Below are 20,235 nucleotides of genomic sequence, written 5' to 3'. Positions count from 1 at the left end.
GATTGTTAGCCATTAACTTTCCTGTCCTTTGTCTTGTGGTCCTGATCTGCAAAATGGGGATAATACTATGATCTACTTCATGATTTGCTGTGAGGATTAAAAATAATGATAAATGCAAGATGCCTAGAAAGTGCCTGGCAAGTTGTAACTATTAGTAACAAGCAGTAACTATTAGTTTCCATTATGTGATTCTCCTGGCTGCTGCTGCTGGTGCTGGTGGTCTTTACATGATCATTATTGTAAACATGCCCAGGGATCCAAGGACTCCATGGCAGATCTCAGACTGACACCAAGTATCTTGATTATTCTGTTCTTTTCCACTGTATTGCATTTCTTGATTTGAGTTTGACCTCACATTGTTAGTGGCAGAGCTTAGTTTGAGGGAAGATAATTTCAATCTTAATGTTTTAGCCTTTTTGCAGAGACAGAATATGATAAACAATATAAGGTTAATGGCAAGTTCTCTTCTGGCTTTTCTGATGGATCAGTTCTAGAATGTAAAATCCTAAGGAATGGCACACAGCAATGAAACACTGTATCAGTTAGGGTATAGACCCTGAAAAGACTCATTTGTGCCTCAAAGAGCCTTACACATTCTTTGTGTCAATTAAAAAAAAATCTATAGCTTGTGGTTAACCCTTCATACTTTACAGAGCATATTCTTGTGCACTTTAAATGACTCACTCATAGCCGTGGGTCTTCCTCAATCTTGCCATTGGATTAATGTTTAAAGGAAATTGAGATTGCGTTTGAACTCAGATTTTGCCTCTAGCCCCAAACATTTCTGCTATAACACAGAATCCCTGATTTTAAAGTAGTCATTAGTTTAAACCATCATAATTCGATTGTTATAAATAAGTCTGCATCTGCAGCTCTCTGTGGAATTAATGTTTTGAATTGCCTTCTAGGTAAGAGCCTATCTTGCCTAGGAAAACAACCTGAAAAGTTTTAACTTCGGGATTCATCAATTAGACTTTGTGTTCAAGACATAGGGGTTTAAAGGGGGAAAAAAATCAATTCTAGCTATAAAATGTTGAGTAGAGATTTTTTTTCTTTTTTTTTTTTAATCTTGTGCTGATGCGGGAGGCAGTTGTCTCTATCCAAGGCTGATCACATCTCCTCTATTTGATTGATTGTTAAATCTATTGATGAGTGAGCTGTACGGCCAGAATCCCCAGCAGCAAGGTCAGCGGACTGATTCCTCAAGCGGGGACGCTGGGGTCTGTGCGGAGAAACCGCCTCCCCGCAGGAGCATTTTGAGTATGCAGAACACATCGGCTCAGCCTGGGGCCGGCACTTAGTGCACACACACGCACACGCTCACGCATACGCGCGCACCCCAGCGCTTATCCCTCAAGTGAGGCGGCGTTAGCAAGCGCAGCCCCAGCTCCCCGGGCTGAGCTCCCGGCGGCGCTGCCTGATTCGCCAGCGGAGCCCCGAGCCGGGTTTCGAGGCACCCGGCCGGCAGCTGCCTCTTCCCCGGCCCCAGCAAGAGGGCTCCCTCTTCCCAAAGCCGGTCAGCCTGGGGAGGAGGGTGCTCCGAGAGGACGCCGACACCGCTTCCTGCTCCTCTCTCCCGCCGTGCCAGCTGCCTCACCGGCCACTTTCAGGTAGGCGCCAGCAGTTTCTTGGGAACCTTCGCTCTTGCCGCATTCGCTTTAACGGCCGGAGACTTTTTCACCCCAGCAAGCAGGCCGAGGAGGGTTTGGTAGTTTCGGCAGTGATTTCGGATTTCGTTCTGATTAAAGTTTCGACGCAGATGGTAACTCTCCTTCTCTCTCCTCGCCCTTATAAATATTCTGCAAATAGGAAACTCAGCTCCAGTTTGTGATTCATAGGCAACTCCACATTTAGCGCCTGTGTGGTTCCAACCTTTGGAGTTAGTGACAATTGTTATGTAACTCTGCATGTGTGATTTGGAGACCTTTAAATATGCTCTCCTTTGGCTGAGGAAAACCTACCTCCGACTCCTAAAATAAAAGCCAAGTGATCCAAACTCTTCCTCAGCATTTAACATTCAGTGATATGCAGACAAGAGGAAAGTTGCTGAATCACAGAAGTTTAATATTCATGCAAATCGCTGTATTTGTCAGAGAAAGCCAGGAAGCAAATGTCTTTTCATCTCTTTGGGCTCTTATGTATATCTAGAGAACGTGGATTTGAAGAGAAGTTTTGGGTTGAGAGAAGTCTGTTTTGGTAAGGGGGGTAAACTAATTAACACGCTAAGGAATTGACTGGAGGAGATATCTTCTGCTAATAGGCGCTGGATTCCAGGATTGCATTTAGGGGGTTCTTACTAACAGATTTATCTTTGTGAAACTCCAAACAAACAATGGTTTGTTGATTTGAGTCTGCTTGCCTTAGTGACGTTAATCTGCACTTGTTGTCACCCCAAACATTTCTTAACTGTACCCCTTTTCCTGTCCACAATTCTCAGTAAAGGAAAATTATTGGATAAACGTTTCAACAACTTGTTAAACATTTCCATCTCTTAATATTCATTTAAATCATTTCATGCATATTATCTCACAGGGAGTTTTATGAGAGAATAATAGCCATACTTTAGCCAGTTGGATTGAAATGAAATAATAAAGAAATATTACTTAGAAGGCATGCATCCCGTATGTAAGTCAGGTTAATGACTGAATTACCACTGACTTCAAAAGTGAGGTCTTATAAGAGTTTGTGGTAATTTGCAAATTAATCAATGTAGGTATTTGTGACTTTTTGCAGATAGCACTTTGTATTGTGCTGCACTTGTAAAACTTAATATGTCTTTCCATTATCCTTCTGGAAAGTGCCTCTAAGCCACAGTGTATCTTGACGGTATGTCTGTCTTGACATGCATGACCTCAGTTCTGATGTGGGAACATGGCACGTAACTTTAGGCAGATCTACCTTTATGCTTGAAAGTCAAGGCGTCACCCGGGATCAAGAATTTTCAAGGTTGGCCAGCGAGGTATCTTCTCCACTGATAACTCCAGGAACCCCTTGAGCAAAAAAAACCATGTGTGTGAGGCTATTTGCTGCCCCTTTGGAAGGTAGAAGAAAGAAAAAAGAGTTGCTTTCTTCACATATCATTAATGTTTAATGCAACAGACCCCTCTGCAGTGACAAAGACTTTTAGCCCATGACAAATATTTAACGTAATGTTTTCTGTCATTGCTTTTGGCTCCTACAAATATCTAAGATTTCTGCATAGGCTGCTATTAAAGTAATTTGGCAAAAAGATTCTACAGTTTGCTGTACTGTTACAATACCAAAAAAAGCACAGCTTTACTTTTTGTTACTCCACACTTTGCTTCATATTCAAACTTGGGATAAGCCTACTCATATTACTTTCTCCATGGTGCTGTGGCAGCTGATGACTTAGTCCAAGGAATTGATATTGCTCTTAGTAATATTAGGAAATCAGAAATAGCTGGGGAGATGGAGGACACATAACTTTTTTTTTTTTCATGTTGGGTGGGTGGTGTGTACTTTGAATGGAATCTTGGAGAGGGAGAGAACACACTCTCTGTTGTTATTTTTCTTTTGTCGGTAATGACTAATGTGGCAAGCAACATAAAACATCCAAAGATGTGATCTTAACCAGGCATTTTGTAGAGGTGAGAGGTAATCTAATTCATATGTTGAGCTAGCTTCTTATTCTTGTTTCCCCTTATTCCATCTCCTCTCTAATCTAGATTTGTGGGGCAGATGAAAAGTTAGCTAGTTGCTTGCACATTATGGATCTCCGGTCTGAGCTGTCTTTGCTGAGAGGGAATCAATTTCATTTTATTTGCAGCCAGAGGTGATGACTCCTCTGTCACCATGGTGGCTTCTAGTCACCAGCCTTCTTAATTTTGAAATAGTTTTATTCCTCCTCTGTATCTGTATCTTTATTCCTTCTCTGTATTCCTTTCCTTGGTAGCTTGGTGAATTGATGTTTTGGGGGATTTTTTTTAAATAAAAGCAAAAAAGGGATACTATGGATTCCATCAAAGAAGCAGGTTAATATTCAGTACTATTAGATCATACACATTTAACTTCTCAGCTGTCAGTGGGATGAGGTTGATGGTGCAGTCCACAAGCAGTTCTATACATGCATGACAACTTTTACAGACCTATTCTGACCAAGGCAAAAGGAAGAGAAGAAAAAAACATATAAGCAGAATTTATAAGCTTTCACGAAATCCAAAAGGTGCTGAATACCGAGAAAACCATGCAGTTACACTTACAAGCTGATTTTCCCCAAATTGCCTTGGATTATATACTAGCTCTAACAATGGCATATTGTATGCACCCTTCAGGGCTGCACTGAGTGATAGCTGTAAATTAGAATGAAGAGAAGAAAATGCTCTACAGTTTCAATATTGAAGAGAATTAGGATCCAGATGGTAAAGCTTTTTATAGCAATACATTGGATGGTATTACAAGTTTCTGTGGCTACTGCCCTATTACATTCCCTCTGCTAAAATGCAGTTTGGTGGAGGAACTGATTGCTAAGAGCAATCTCGCAAATCTAGAAAAGTGAACTTTCTCTACACTTTAAATTTCCCATCTTTGCTGGCTTATTTTTATTTCCCTAATCCTTAACTTTTCTCTCATTCTAAATCCAAATTCAGTCAAAAGTAGATAATGTGACTTGTTGTTTGAATTTTTAAGGTGTTGCTTTCTTTTCTTTCTCTCACCCTTTCCCCCCATCCCCGGGTATCTTTTCCACATTATGAATGCATTTGAAGGTATATGAGACTGGGCATGGTTGCAGAATGATTATTAGACAGGTTTCCATCTGGCTTTCTAAATGTCTCTGGTCTAAGACCAACTCTTCTAATTATCCTGTGTCTGTAAAGACAATTCTGATAATAACTTACGGGGGATTGCTCAGGTGTTCCTTTGTTCAAGACATTAGGTTTGCTTCGAAGTGATCATTTTTCTACTACCTGTATTCTCTAGGGAGAATCTTAATGCCTACAACCTCTGGGGCCACACTGGTGTGTCTGCTGAGGCATAGATATAGAGAGTGAGCCACCTAGTGGTGATGAAGAGTAATTTTGATATTTTTCGCTGAGTCTTCCAAGGTGATGGAGCATTGCTAATTTTGTTATATTGCAAAGGGTTGTTGGTTTTGTGAAGCTCCCTTCAATGATATCTCTGCTTTTCAAATCAACCTTTTAGTTACAAGTACAGATTTCATAACTTTATTCCTTATTTTTCTACCCTGATATGACGTCTTTTCCCTCAAATTTTTCCTTGTGTGTATTTGTTTTAAAAATATGTTTGTTATTTTTCATGAACTTAATAATAAATATTTTATAGGTATGTTATAAATACTACTGTGTAAATATATGTAAAAAATTCATTAAAATGCAATAAAATTACATGTTTCCCCAGGATATTTATACTGTATTTTGAATAGCTTATGTAAAATGAAGTTCAGTATGCTTAGTTATGTTTGTATTTGAGGAAATATTTATGTATCTATGAATGTAAACATGTGAAGAGAATAAGAGAAATAAATATAAATGTACAGGTAAAGGTATTCCTTTGTTCTATATCAAAGTAGAGTTAGTAGGCATCATTTCCTATGCCTTTTTAAGACTCTGTGTAATCTGTTATCAAAACTACAACAGCCCATTTGTTGGGCTTATTTCTTTTCAATATAGCTCTCTCTTATTTCTTTTCATATTTCTTTTCAATATAGCTCTCTCTTTCAGTACTTCAGATCAGTATTGGCATTGGAATAGGAGGCATAGCTATTGCCTGGAAACAACTCTTTGGAAACTCAAAGGCCTTTGGGAATGGGGTTCTCTAAATATATAAGCAAGTGCGAAAGTACTGTGCAAATGAAGGACATGGTTACTCCAGATGGTTACTTCCAATTTAGAAGAATTGGGGGCAGGTAGGGGAGATCCAGTTAAACTAGGTCTTGTATTAATGACATTTTACTCTGATCAAAAAGAAAAACAAATTTGTGAAGGTGAATGGTAGGTAACTCGGTTAATTCTTTTATTCACTCTTTTATAATGGCACTATTTAGAGAAGGTTCTAGCCAGGATCAAGTGTATAGATTTGCATTCTTGGTCTTGAAGTCAGTTTCCTTCCAGGTAGCCCCGCCTTATCCATGCTGTTCTTCAACTGAAGTCATTTATGTGAGCACACAGCCAGTATAAACTAATAACTCTCTGTATGCATTTAAAAAAAATAGTAGAAAGACATGGCTTTGAAAGTTTTTCTTCCAAATAAGTTATTGATAGCTTGAAGTATGACTACAAACAGAAATTAATAATTCCTGATTCAATCTCAAGTTATTATATAATGCTCCACTTGTTTGAAACCTAAATGGTAAAAAGAAGCTCATAAATCTTATTCAATCTGTTGTCCACGAAGTAGAATTATGTATAATAAAATCATTCTGTTGATCAAGGGCCAGCTTCCAGGTTATTGTGAAGAACTATAAAATATTATTTAAATACTTTTAATATAATGGGTTAGTAATCTGGAATATTCAAACCTTTAGGAAATTCCCACTAAATCTTAGGTGTTCATGAAAATTAATAAAAAGTTTATAATCTGTCCATAAAATTTCATTTGAGATTTTTCCCATGTGCATCAGTGATGGGGAGTACAATTTTGATGGGAATTTAGTTTGATTTTCACAAGCCACATGTTTCTCTCCTTGTAAATCTCTAAGCTAGAACTCGAGATGTGCTACAGGATTCACACAGTATTATAATCATTCTAATATATTATTTCAAGATGATGGCTGGTAAGCAACACAATTATTCACTCATAAAATATAGGGGGGAAAAGGAATAGAGCCCTTTATTTTGCGTGACTTTAGGGTATGAAGCATTGCAAAGAAAGCAACTTCCCATTTCTCTCAGTCTCTCTTTCCCTCCCTTCGTCCTTCTTTCTTTCTTTTTTTCCCCTAGCAATCCAGTGTGCTGATTTAACCTCCCAGTATTCCATTTAAGTGTCTCAAAATCCCTAGTCAACATTCAGTGTCTGAATTGTGATACATTTGGTTAATTATTTTCCACAACGTCCTTTAAATGTATGTAAATTAGACTTTTGATGAACTGGAATATTTTACAGATTCTCTGCATAAATCACACCAGGTTAAAAAAAAATCGACCTGTCTAAGGAGCAGGATATTTTTGGACCTTCCTCATTTGCTTTAGAAACTGAGGACATCTCAGTGAGGCTGCCTTCAAGTATATGCCTTCAGGGTCAGGCAGCTTGAACACTTCTCAGAGCCACTTAGTCCGCAGTTTATTCCAGTCTTTAAAGGAAACTTATTATCTGCCTATTATGTGTCAGTTGAAGCTGTGAACGAGCAAGTGAGGCAATATAAACTCTTTTATTCTCTAGGCTTGTTTTCCAAGGTAATATTTATTTATGAATAATTTACATATTTGCTTTTATAATAACATTTTCTATTACTATCATTATTATTTAATTAGAAGCAATAATTTAGAAAACCGCCTCACTCTTCTGTGTACTCAGTAGTCCAAAATAAAGCACTTTTTAAAACATTTTTTTGATGTTTATTTAGTTTTGAGAGAGAGTGAGAGAGAGAGAGACAGATAGCACCAGTGGGGGAGGGGCAGAGAGTGAGGGAGACACAGAATCCGAAGCAGGCTCCAGGCTCTGAGCTGTCAGCACAGAGTCTGATGCAGGGTTTGAACCTACAGATCTGACCCAAGCCGAAGTTGGATGCTCACCTGACTGAGCCACCCCAGCACCCCCAAAATAAAGCACTTTTAAGTGCTTTGTCTTACTGAATACTAAATAGGGTAGTGCTTAATCATTCTAAATAAAATGTGTCATTTAGAACAACTCAATTGTGGTATACCATGGGGACAGAGATTGTTAGACCATTTATTCATAGTACTTTTCAAATACCCAGCAATGATGACTATATCATATATTCATGATTTTCTTCAATTATAGGCTGAAAGTTTCTAATCCATTATTCTTCATAACGAGTCAGCTGTTTCTTGTTTTGTTTTACCCTCCACTGTTCTCGCTGTTTTTTGGAATCCCTTACTATTGTCCTTAAGTGTAACAAAAAAAAAATTTCCAATACAAAAAGGACAATAATATGCCCAATGCTCCTTCATATTGTAGGAATTTTGCCTTATACTGATTGGATATAAAATGGTTATCACGATCCAAATAACAAAAACCTGGTAACAGTCCTGACTTGCGGAAATTTTGTGTTAACAGCTTTTTTAGCAGGCTCAAGCATACCTACTACATGGTAAACTGGATATTCTCTTTGATTCAAAAGATCTGATATAGGGTACCTATGGAAGGACCAAGTATCTAGCTCTGGACTTAAGAAATAAAATTGCTCAGCTAAGGAGAACCAGGAAATGCCATACCACCTTAGATACCTACCAATTTTGTATGTGTCTCTATCTTAAGATTCTAGGGGAGTGTCACCTTGCCCCCAGGAATGAGAATTCCACATTGTCTTTCTTTCTGATTTCACTGACCACGTGGCATCATTACCCAGGTCATCTTAGGCCACAGAGTTTACATTTGTAGTAAATGTGACTGATGTGTCTCAGCTCATCTGGACTATCGTTTTGGTTTCTGTTCAATTGGGTACATCCTTCAACTACAGCTTTGGGTAAAAAAGAAAACCTACTGAGAACATGAAAATGACACACTCTTGTACCTAGAGAGACAGATCAGCCACTCTCATTTACCTCTTAAAAAGGTATGGTGGTGAAAGAAAAGAACAGATTTAAATAACGATTGAAACCTTGCCTTTGTTAATATCTCTGAGAAAAATCACTTTTCAACATTTAAAATCCTTTCTGTATTTTCTCCCTTATAACTTAGAGGCTAATAAGAATTAGAGTAACTTTCTCATGCATATAGCCATTTACTGAATATGAAACTTTTGTGAACATTTGGTGTGTTGTGTCTCCTCTCCTGTATAGATTTCTTGAGGTTCAGGGCTATTCACATAGATCAGTGTTACCAAAATCTTTACAATGATAGACATTGCCTGACGTGTTTTTTTTTTTTTTCTTTAAATAATAACTTTCCTGTAACCTCCCATGGAGATTATTCCTATTCACCATTTCTGGCATGGTACACAAGAATTAGCATTTTTAGGTAATAATTCTTAAACACAGTCACAGAAGATGGCAAACTTCTGTGCCATATATAAGGTATGGCATTTCTGGGTCTCCTTAGCTGAGTAATTTTATTTCTTAAGTCCTGAGCTAGAGACTCGGTCCTTTCATGGGTACCCTACATCAGATCTTTTGAATCAAAGAGAATATCCAGTTTACCATTTGGTAGCTATGCTTGAGCCTGCTAAGAAAGCTGTTAACACAAAATTTCCTCAAGTCAGGACTGTTAATAGGTTTCTGTTATTTGGATTGTCTTATTTGTGTGTTCCACTGTGCCTTGGACATAGTGGCACTTGGATTTTTTAAATCAACTAAATTTGACATTATTAGATCCTTCATACTGAAGCCTTTTTAAGTGTTGAATCTGATCTAACTCAATTAGTCAGCCTGCCCTGTGTCATCAATGAATTTAATAAATGTGTCTTCTACATCTTCTGCATATACATCTATGAGGTTGAACAGGGTAGAGTTCACCAACTTGCCAGGAAACCCCCTTTGTTTTGGCATTAAAGCAGTCATTCACAGTAATTGTCATCTGTGCTTGAGGTACAACGTTGGATCTAACTGTGCACCCTCTGTTCTACATGCTTTCCTTCTGTTGGTAAGGATCTATCTCAGTTGAGACTTCATCAAATCTTTACTGAAATTACTGTGTCTTACAATAACTCCTTAGCAAGAAGATTCAATTAAAAAAAAGTTTTGTTGACAAGAATTCTCATAAACTTATATAGGCTTCTGATAATCACTATATAGTATTTAAAAATTTTACAAGCTATGGATAATAATCCATTATAAAGTCTTGTGTGGTAGGTGATAAACTTACAAGTTCATTTTTCTTCATCACTAGTCTTTAGGAAATTCTTCTATTCTCTGGAACGTTTGAATAATTACCAAGAGCAGTTTTACTCTTACATCTGATGAACACCTTTGCTCAGGTATGTATTCTGTAGCTACAATCCTACCTCTTTTTGGTTTTAATCTTTGATGGCCTACATTTGTATTACCATTTATAGTACAAATGAAGACTTTTGTTCTTGGAAGTAAAAATTTGTTGGTTAATTTCGTTTCTCTCAGTTTTTATTAAATACTATACCATTGGCCCAAGGCAGTTAGCCTGTCTCTTCACAATATTCTTGTTTTTATTGCAGACATACTTAATTTTATTATTTATTATTATTTCAGCATTTTAAAGGATCTCAGCTCTGTCTAGATTTTAGCACCGATGAAAAAAAATTATATGAGTAATTTTTTTCTTGTTTAAATGATTTTTTTTAAATTCTGTGATCTGTATGAGTACTAAAAAATTGGACTTATCCCATCTATCCTAAGTCTTTCAAGCATTTGTCCTGGTATTTCGTTAAGACCACAGGATAAATAGCTTTAGAAAGTCTTGATATGAATACTGTGTTTCATGAATATATTATTTTATTAACATTTGGGGATGTCAGTAGTATGTCCTGTCCCCACCCCCCAAACCAGCTTTTGAGTTCAGCAAAGAAGGAATTCAGAGACAAACTCTGAAGTAAGTAAGAATTTAATAGCAGTTGAAGTGAAAGTACTCTCTCAAGATGGGAGAACAGGCAGGCCCAGAGGCAGCAAGTGCACTGAGGGTCAGGTTGTCTTCATTTTTTATGCTGGTAAGAGTTAGGGGTCATAGCTCGCGGTGGTCTCTGACCTGGGTGGCCCCCAATCATCTAAGGGTCTCCCCCTACAGGTCGCGAGGGAGGGGTTGGGCCCCATATGGTCCTTATCAGAAGTGTCATGGCAGCCATCCCCCACAAAGAGTGTCAAAATCACAATGTAAATATATTTAATGAAGGTATAGGTTACTGTAGGGCAGTTGTTATAGAGAAGAGCTCATGTGTGTTCCTGGTGTTTTCCTGCTGTTTGAAACTTGTTTCTTCCCTTCTTCTCCTTCATCTTGTCTTTTTAAAAAAATTTTTAATGTTTGTTTATTTGTTTGTTTGTTTATTTATTTATTTATTTATTTATTTATTTTGAGTGTGAGAGACAGGGTGAGGGTTGGGGAGGGGCAGAGAGAGAAGCAGGCTCCAGGCTCTGAGCCATCAGCACAGAGCTGGACGCAGGACTTGAGCTCGCAAACTGCCATTCGATCATGACCTGAGCTGAAGTCAGATGCTTAACCAACTAAGCCACCCAGGCTCCCCGTTTCTGCCCTTCTTAATGGTCGGGAAACTCCTGTTCCCTGCTCATATATGGCTAACTGCCTACTCTATGAGGAACATTGTATCATTGCTAGAGAAGTAAATTCAAAACTTGCTTCTTCTTTACATCTGACATTTTGCATTTGGGAGTGCATTTAAGAAGCCATTTTGAGATATAATCAGAATTGGTCAAAAAAACCCATTAAAAGTAGAAGTCATAATTACCCACAAAAGAATAAAAATCACAGTACATTGCCAATAGGTAAAATTAATTTTGTGAGTTTTTGTTTTAAATAAAATCATCTGAGGAAGAGGCAACTGGTATTTAGATTAATTAAGAAAAACAACTAGAAACACTAGTTATGAATTATAGGATTCTAGAAAAATAAAGATAACATACAACAAGTGAATTTTATAGTCAGTGCTGTATATTGGGTTGTTTCTAAAAAAATGTAATATTACTGTATTTCTCCTGGTGGCTGTTTCCTGGGGACAAGTGAGGAGGTGTTTTTTAGGCTGATGAATATTTGATTTGTTTTCAGTTATATTTTCAGTTTGCCATGGGGAGGGAAGACACAGAATGAGGGTAGTATCAAAGGATTTTGAATAACTATTCCATAAACTTAGAGATTGGATGTATGACTATGTAAAAACAAACATTTTCTCTAAATCTGTCTGTTAGTATTTTTGTCTCAGACAACACAACTCAAAATAACATAGTAAAACTACCAGCTTAAAATTTTTTCATAAGCTGTGGGAAAGGTTTTATAAATTGGATTCATATTAAGTGTATATTTTTAGGGAATGTTAAAGGGCCACCAATATCCTGATTTTGGTGGCCTCAGACTACTTCTTTCCTCTAATCCTTCAGAGTCTTCATTTAGGGAAGGGAAAGAGAAACGGCACAGAAGGTTCTGTATGATTCCAACATACAGCCTATTGCACGTGAGTACAAGCTGAGCATTTGAGAGAAATGTCTTTTGCTTCCTTTCATTTCCGTGTCTCTAGGTTGTGCATAATTTAAATCTCTTGCTTGGCTAAACATTGAATAAAATAAGTGAGAGTTTAAAAAAATAACAAAAACTTAGAAATTGAATCTAAGATTGTGATTCAAGAACTCAGTCCATGAATTGTCTCTCTGTAGGAGTAGAGGGAATTGAGATCATGGTCAGATTCAGATGTATTATGGATGGTCAGAATAAAGTGCTCATACAACATTATGAGTCACAAGATGTGAAGTACTGAGCTGATGTGACATCTGAAAGGCAGCCTCAGAGAGGCAATGTGGGGAGTCTACAGGTTACTCATATGACTGTCTCATACAACTTTGATACTCAAGTTACTACTTTTTATTTAAAAAAAAAAAAGATGCCTGCAAGATTAAAGGGTGCAGTGCCTCACCTTCACTTCGTCCCATTTTACGGTGTCTCTCCCTTTTCTCTCTTGCCATAGTTGCCATGCAAATTCCTGACCAGTCACATGTGGTGGTGGTGACAGAGGTCAGCATAGGGACGCCAGTGTTTTTGATTGTTTAGTTTCAACTTTATCTTCATGTGGCAGATTCTGTGCTGAGCATCTCATGAGTGTTGTCTATTTTCACCTTCAAACCAATCCCATGAATTTGGGGCTGTGATTGTTCCCCTTTCAGAATTAGGAAATTGAGATCCTGGGAAGTTTCAAAAATGTTACAAAAATCCTAACCATAAGACCCTAGCTTCATTGATAATTGGTAATAGTTCTAGGACCAGAGTGTAGCTATTCCTTTATCCTCTGATCTAGCCCCAGCTCATTAATGCTTAGTTCGTTAACTAAAGCTCATACTGTAGCAAGTGCAGCTAAGTGAATACATGCTTCTGAAGTACTTCTAGACCTTTTTCTTAGGGCCTATGAGAGGTAGTTGAGTATGCTGTTTGCAGCCTGGTTTATAGTGTGCTTCTATGCACCATCTGAGTGATGGTAAGTAAGTTACTTAACCTCTGTGTATGTGTTAGTTTTCTGATTTGTAAAATGGGATAATAATGTTTTCCTCATGAAGTTAGAATGAGGATTAAATGTATTCATATGTGTATACAAAGCACTTAGAACAGTGCTTGACATATAGTGAGTGCTACCTAAGTGTTAGGTATAACTTTCTTGTTTCCATCTCCATAATGGGGGGAAAAAACCTCACAGAGTCCGTTTTTTCCTTATTTCCTATTGTGTTTCATATAATCCTTTATTCTTTAGAACACATGACATCAACACGTGTTTTCCAATTCTGCATAGGATGTTAGAACTATAGAGAAGACTATAGTATGGCCCCTGAGCTGAGGAGCTTGGACAAGTGACAAAATACTAGAAAAAGAATATAGCCTGTGCTATGACAGAATAATGAAAGCAGGATACCATAGTACTAAGTATCCATTCTCCTGAAAGAAGGTTTAACAAAGGTTACAACTTTCACCTAGGTTTTGAAGGAGAAATTTACAAGGCCAAAAAAAAAAAAAGTGTGAAAATTGTTTCAGACCCTAAGGCCAATACAACATTTATAGTGATCTGAGAACAAATTGCTTTTATTTATTGTTTGTTTGTTTGTTTATTTATTTTGGAAACTAAGACAATGAAATCAGGGAAAATGTGGAGAGGAGCAATGGTATGATATTGCAAGAGGTGGGCAAGTGCCAAATGTGGAGAGATTCTATCCCATACTAAGAAGCTTTAGAGAATTTTTAAGCCAGAGGGACATGCTCCTCAAAGATACCTCAAAGCAATAATGGACTGTGACAGTGTTTTTGCAAGTTGGCAAAGATGCCAACTTTCCAAAAATGTATCATGTTCTGGCAATTAAAAATAATTGCATTTCAGGGCGCCTGGTGGCTCTGTCATTTAAGCCTCCGACTTCGGCCCAGGTTATGATCTCATGGTTCATGATTTTGAGCCCTGCATTGGGCCCTCTGCTGTCAGCACAGAGCCTGCTTTGGATCCTCTATCGTCTTCTCTGTCTGCCTTTCCCCCACTCATTCTCTCTCTCTCTCTCTCTCTCCAAAAAAAAAAAAAAATAATAATAATAATAATAAATAATTGCATTTCTTATTGCTGGAAAAAGGAAAATGTTATTATTCCTTCTATCTATGGGTGAAGTTGTGATTCTCTATGTAAGCTTCTGGAGATTCTCTGTAGGGAAAGGGACATTATAGGAAGAATAATTTTGAACTGCCAAAGAGTAAGATTCGTCCAAGGAGGTGTTACAAAATTCATAATTATGATTACTCAAAACCAGTCTATGTGAATGACAAATTATTCTGTCCTTTCTCTATGGTAAGTGGTATCCTAATAGAATTCCGACTTTATTTAGATTCTAAAATTTGATTCTCTGGATTGTAGCGCATACTACTTTCCATGGCTGTCCTTCTCTCTGTGTCATGATTTTTTAAAACAAATATTATTAAAATTAAATCAAGTAATGATATGTAAAATATATTTTATTTGTTTATTTTATTTATTTTTATTGTAGTGGTCGATTTATTGTCACCTTCCCTCCCTTGTCTTCTCCCCCTGCGTTCACAAATCATCACATCATCAGTTCTGGTTGATGCATAACTTCCTGATATTCTTCGTAGTCAGAATCGAGGCCGAGAGCAGTAGTACCAGGTGATTCCAGGGCATTCTTCTCTTCTCTGTCCTATGTCACCACAGCTCCAGACACCGTTCTTGGTACCCCCAGGAACTCCTCATTCACTGGACTTTGGAGTGGGTCTGCCTCAGGCTGGGGAGTGTCTCTCTCTAACTTACCTGGAGAAAGGAATGGGACCCTTTATTCTTCCTTGGATCCCTCCCATCTCCATATTGTTGTTAGAGTGCAGAAGAAGGGGAAAAATTATGGCTATGGAACAAAACGGTAATTCCGTAAGTGGCATTTAGATTTACATTTGGGTTGCTGAGATATCCCCCCCCAGGATGCTGAATTTCTGCAAAATAAAATGTCTTCCCTCAAAGGCATAACTGATGCATCCATTGCTTCTACCTGGACTTGTGGTTGGAGTCAGCAATCGCGTTTCCAATGCCATGACCCCATCAGGCCTGGTAAGTTCTGCACTTACAGGAGCCATGTGATTTGGGACAAAGAGGATCTCAAGCTTCTTCCCTGTCTCTCCTTCTGATCCTAGAGTTTGACTTCCTGAATTTTATCTTTGTAGCCCCATGAGAAAACCTAGAAGGGAGACAACTCTAAACCATGTTCAGTCTTTTTTTTCCCTTCCATTTTTTAAAATATAATTTATTGTCAAATTGGCTAACATGCAGTGTGTAAAGTGTGCTCTTGGTTTTGGGGGTAGATTCCCGTGATTCATCACTTACATACAACACCCAGTGCTCAACCCAACAAGTACCCTCCTCAATGCCCATCACCCATTTTCCCCTCTCCCCTCCCCACCCCCCTCATCCACCCTCAGTTTGTTCTCTGGATTTAAGAGTCTCTTATCGTTTGCCTCCCTCCCTCTCTGTTTGTAACTATTTTTCCCCCTTTCCTTCCCCTCTTGTCTTCTGTTAAGTTTCTCAACTTCCACATAGGAGTGAAAACATATGATATCTGTCTTTCTCTGACTGACTTATTTTACTCAGCATAATACCTTCCAGTTTCATCCACATTGCTGCAAATGGCATGATTTCATTCTTTCTCATTGCCAGGTAGTATTCCATTGTATTTGTAAACCACATCCTTATCCATTCATCAGTCCATCAACTGATAAATATAATATATGTTAGAAGACCTAGATGACTTGAGGCTGCAAAAGTAACAGAATAAAAAATGTTCCATTTTTTACTTCTCTATATTGTCTAAGAATTCCTGCCCCTCAGAATTGTGGTGATGTCTAGGTTGACACATATTTATTTGATTATCAAAATAGACCAAGTATTGTCCCTATGTATGAAGAATTGCATACCTACATTCTTCTCTGTCTCTCTCTCTTGTTCTCCTTTCCTTATCATTCTTCTATTTATCTCTCTTTTCCCCTAAAAAACAAAATGTTCTAAATGAGTAGAAAAAAATCTCTTCACTCAGAATATGACCAGGCTGTGAATACTAGATCCCTCATTCACTTCTAGTGTGACTTTGAAAGTCACCGAAGGTTTCTGTTTTTCCATTTCCTTACCTACAAAATACAGGTAATATTTATGTCATAGGTTTGCTTTAAAAAAGAAATGAAATACATAGTCTGTTAATGTAATTATCTACCTGAAATATCAGAAATATTCAGACATTAATGGGCCTGGATTCTAACTATGGTTTGTTTAAGTATCCAGCGATTGGTACAACTATTCGTAACTTATATTACCTTAGAAATTCTGAATTGAGTTATCATAGAGCTGGTTACTAAAATGAATTGATGAATTCTATAAATGCTTAGGTTAAAAAAAAACAGTGATTGAGACATGGATATTGTCTTATTCATCTTTATATTCTCAAGGTGTGGCACTTTGACCAGACAAATAGAAAGTGCAAAATGTATGTTGAATGATTTTTTTTTAATTGGCATACATGAGCAGAGTCTATGTGGCCTCACTAAATCATACAGTATCTAAGCACGCTGTTCACCTTAATGACTGAACATCAAAAAATATGATTTATCTCTTTCAATAATGTTTTCATGAGAAATTAAATAGAGCTACATGTAGTAATGCTTTATAAGTATTCAAAAACCACGGTTTTCTTCTGTTTTTGTCATTGTTGTTGTTTTGTTTTATATTATTTTCAGGCATTTAGACCAGACCTGTGGTCAGCTGTAGCTAAGGTTACATAAGATTCAGCTGTGTATAGAGACCTGTGACCAACTTTCTGATTCATGGCATAATGAGAAATAAAGATATGATGGAATAGATTGAACATGACTCATTTCCAGATAATTTTAAGTTGAAAGCTAATCCTAGAAGTTCCAAAAATGTCTCTAGGCAGTGACATAGTAAATGATTCCTACATGAATGTTTTAAAGCCACATCCAGATTGCTCCAGAAGTGCACAGAATCGTGCACATACAGAAACTAATTTGTTTTACCTCCACTCCACAAATCTTTTTGATATAGTTCAACAAGTATTTTTAAATCACCTGCTACATGAAGATTCAGCATGTTTTTATTTTCTCACAAGCTGACTGGAGACAATTTATTTCTCTTATCTGTGATTCAGATTTTTTATCAACAAATAATAGCATAAATGAATTAAGGTTTTCCCATCTCTAATGTCCCAATATCTTAAGTCTGTGATTGACCTCATTACTTTGATAATATGTCATTTTTATTCTAAATTATTTTAAACTTCAAATTTTTGAGAGACAGTGTCTCTCATTTTTATGCCTCCTAATCAGTGTCAGTCTGATTCTAAAGTCTTTTTTTTTTTTTTTAATTTGAGAGAGAGAGAGTGCATGCGTGCAAGTGAGGGAGGAGCAGGAGGGGAAAAGAGAGATAGAGAGAGAGAGACAGACAAAATATCTTAAGCAGACTCCATGCTTAGCCTGGAGCCCATTGTGGGGCTCTTTCTCACAATCCTGGGATCATGACCTGAGGTGAAATCAAGAGTCAGTAGGTTGAGACCAACTGAGCAACCCAGGTGCCCCCAAGTATAAAGTCTTAATAGTCTCCCATAATGTATCCAATTTCTTAATATTCATCTCCTGACACTTTCTAACATGTCATTGTCATGGTTATATTCTTTTTTTTAATGTTTATTTATTTTTAAGAGAGAAAGTGTGTGAGAGTGGGGGTGGAGCAGAGAGAGGGGAGACAGAGGATCCAAAGTAGGCTCCATGCTGACAGCAGAGAGCCTGATATGGGGCTTTAACTCATGAACTCTAATATGACCTGAGCAGAAGTTGGACACTTAACCAAGTGAGCTACTCAGGTGCCCCTTCTTTTTGTTTTTAAATGTTTATCTATTTATTTAGAACAATTGAGAGAGCAGAGGACGGGTGCAGAGAGAGAAAAACAGAATCCCAAGCAGGCTGCACACTGTTAGCACAGAACCCCATGCACGGCTCAAAATCACCAACCATGAGGTCATGACCTGAGCCTAAACCAAGAGTCAGCCACTTAACCAACTGAGCCACCTAGGTGCCTCAATACCATGGTTCCATTCTTAGTGAGCTACGTAGGTCCTAGAAGAGGAAGGTAGCTGACCATGAGCTAAACCATTTTGGGAAATACCTTACATAACCAGAGAATATTGATATTAGGGACACTTTACAGTTGGTCTAGTTCAGTGGGTCTCAGGTTTTAGTGTGCCTCAGATATACATAGAAGTCTTGTTCAATTATAGACTGCAGGATCCCATTCTCAAATTTTTCAATTCAGTGGGTCTAGGTAGGGCCCAATAATATGCATTTTTAGCAAGTTTTCAAATGATGATGAGGATGAGGATGATGGTCTAGAGCCATACTTTAAGAAACACTTCTCTAGGTCAACTCCCTTACTAGGGACAGGTAGTGGTGGTCCAAATTTACACTGCAAGTTAATACCAAAATGATGTTATGGCACAATACCTAGTCCCATGTTCTCTTCCATTAAATCAATGTTTTTGATAGTATATTATGTGAAACATTACTTATATCAGAAAGAATACATGTTCAAATAAATAGCAGTTATTTACTTATTTGCAATTACATTTGTTCAGAATACTTTTTTCTTCACGTCTAAATATGATTAATCAGCCTATACCAAGTCTTTAATCGCTCTTACAAATGTTTCCTTAGGTAATTTTACTTTAGTTGTTTTATAATCCATTTCATTTGCATGCTTTCAGGTTTTGATTGCCCTTGTCCCTGCTGGAGCTTCTCTCTTATTATTAAAGCTATAGTCATAAGATGCGAAAGCTCATCATTTTCTGAAAATACTCAATTTTCAACACGATAGTATGTATTTTCCTCCAAGGGTCCTGATATCTGGTTAATGTATGAAATTATTGTCCACAGGTAGGCTTCCTTTTGGTAGAAGGAAAATAAGATTGCAAATTAGGTTTCTTTTTTTTTTTTTATTTAAGATTTTCTATATCTGGGCCTTAATACTGTCAGTCGAGAAAGATGCTGTATGAATATCAATCAAAGGACTGAAAAATGATTAGTATGTCCTGCCAAAAGATAAGACGATTTGAAACAGATAAAGCTCTGCCAGGACAAGTGTTTTTCTATGTATGTTTTAACAAATTAGTCCTTGTTCTAGGAAAGGGCTAGGAAGGGGCTAGGAAAGGGCTAGTCCTTGTTCTAGGAAAAAGGAAAAACAAACTATAAATGACTCAGAAAAGATAAACCTATATGGCAAAGAGAAAAACAGGTCTACATTTTCCTAGGTAGAAAGAGGAAAAGAAAGCCTACAGAATTTGATCAAGCCAGGGAGAAAAATTCTTGCCTCATTTGCACAGGCTAAGCCAGGTAACGGAAAACATGCAAGTTTTACAGGCAAAGAGACCAGTACATGAGTGATGTTTCCCAATTTATGTGGCTCTGACCTAGGGAAATTTTTTTAATCTCTTAGAATCTCAGGTTTCTCATCTGTAAGCAAGGATGTGAGTAACACTTGTTTTTGCTGGGTCATAGTAAGGATAGCTTCTTTGAATGCAAGGGGGCATCTGTCTCTTGTTGGTAGCTAGGGTTACTCCTAACACTAGTCAGAGCAAAGAATGCAGGTGACTAAGCCACTTTATCCTTCAACTTTATCCCACAAAGATAACTGTATTGCCTTAAGATTGATATACAAACTAAAATGCTGATGGGTGCTTTAAAAGGCATCATAACATTTTTAAAAATTTAGTCTCATAATTAACCAAAAGCTGACTATGTCACACACTTTAGGAAAATAAAGTTTATTTTTTTGTAGTTCCAACTCACTTAAATATGCTTTTATTTCTTCCATCCAAAGTTTGGGTTGTCCCAATCGTTAAGCAGATGATCTAACAAATATAAAATATG

The 20,235-nt window shown here is 37.4% G+C and overlaps 1 protein-coding gene across 4 annotated transcripts in view; it reads left to right on the top strand.

Moving 5' to 3' along the window:
* The first annotated feature begins 1,374 nt into the window (after positions 1–1,374).
* TENM4 (teneurin transmembrane protein 4) overlaps positions 1,375–20,235 on the top strand; it is a 2,953,639-nt gene continuing 2,934,778 nt past the window's right edge. For 2 of the 4 annotated variants that reach the window (XM_040489711.1, XM_040489706.1), the window contains exon 1: positions 1,375–1,610. The gene's annotated coding sequence lies outside the window, so the exon portion shown is untranslated. The remainder of the gene's footprint in view (positions 1,611–20,235) is intronic. The other 2 variants (XM_040489709.1, XM_040489712.1) reach the window with 2 other exon arrangements.

Source organism: Herpailurus yagouaroundi, unplaced genomic scaffold (assembly GCF_014898765.1).
Source record: "Herpailurus yagouaroundi ecotype Mexico unplaced genomic scaffold, PumYag 180, whole genome shotgun sequence".
In the NCBI taxonomy this organism is placed as follows: domain Eukaryota; kingdom Metazoa; phylum Chordata; class Mammalia; order Carnivora; family Felidae; genus Herpailurus; species Herpailurus yagouaroundi.
Note: the sequence above shows the minus strand (reverse complement) of the source record. Positions and strands in the feature narration are given on the sequence as shown.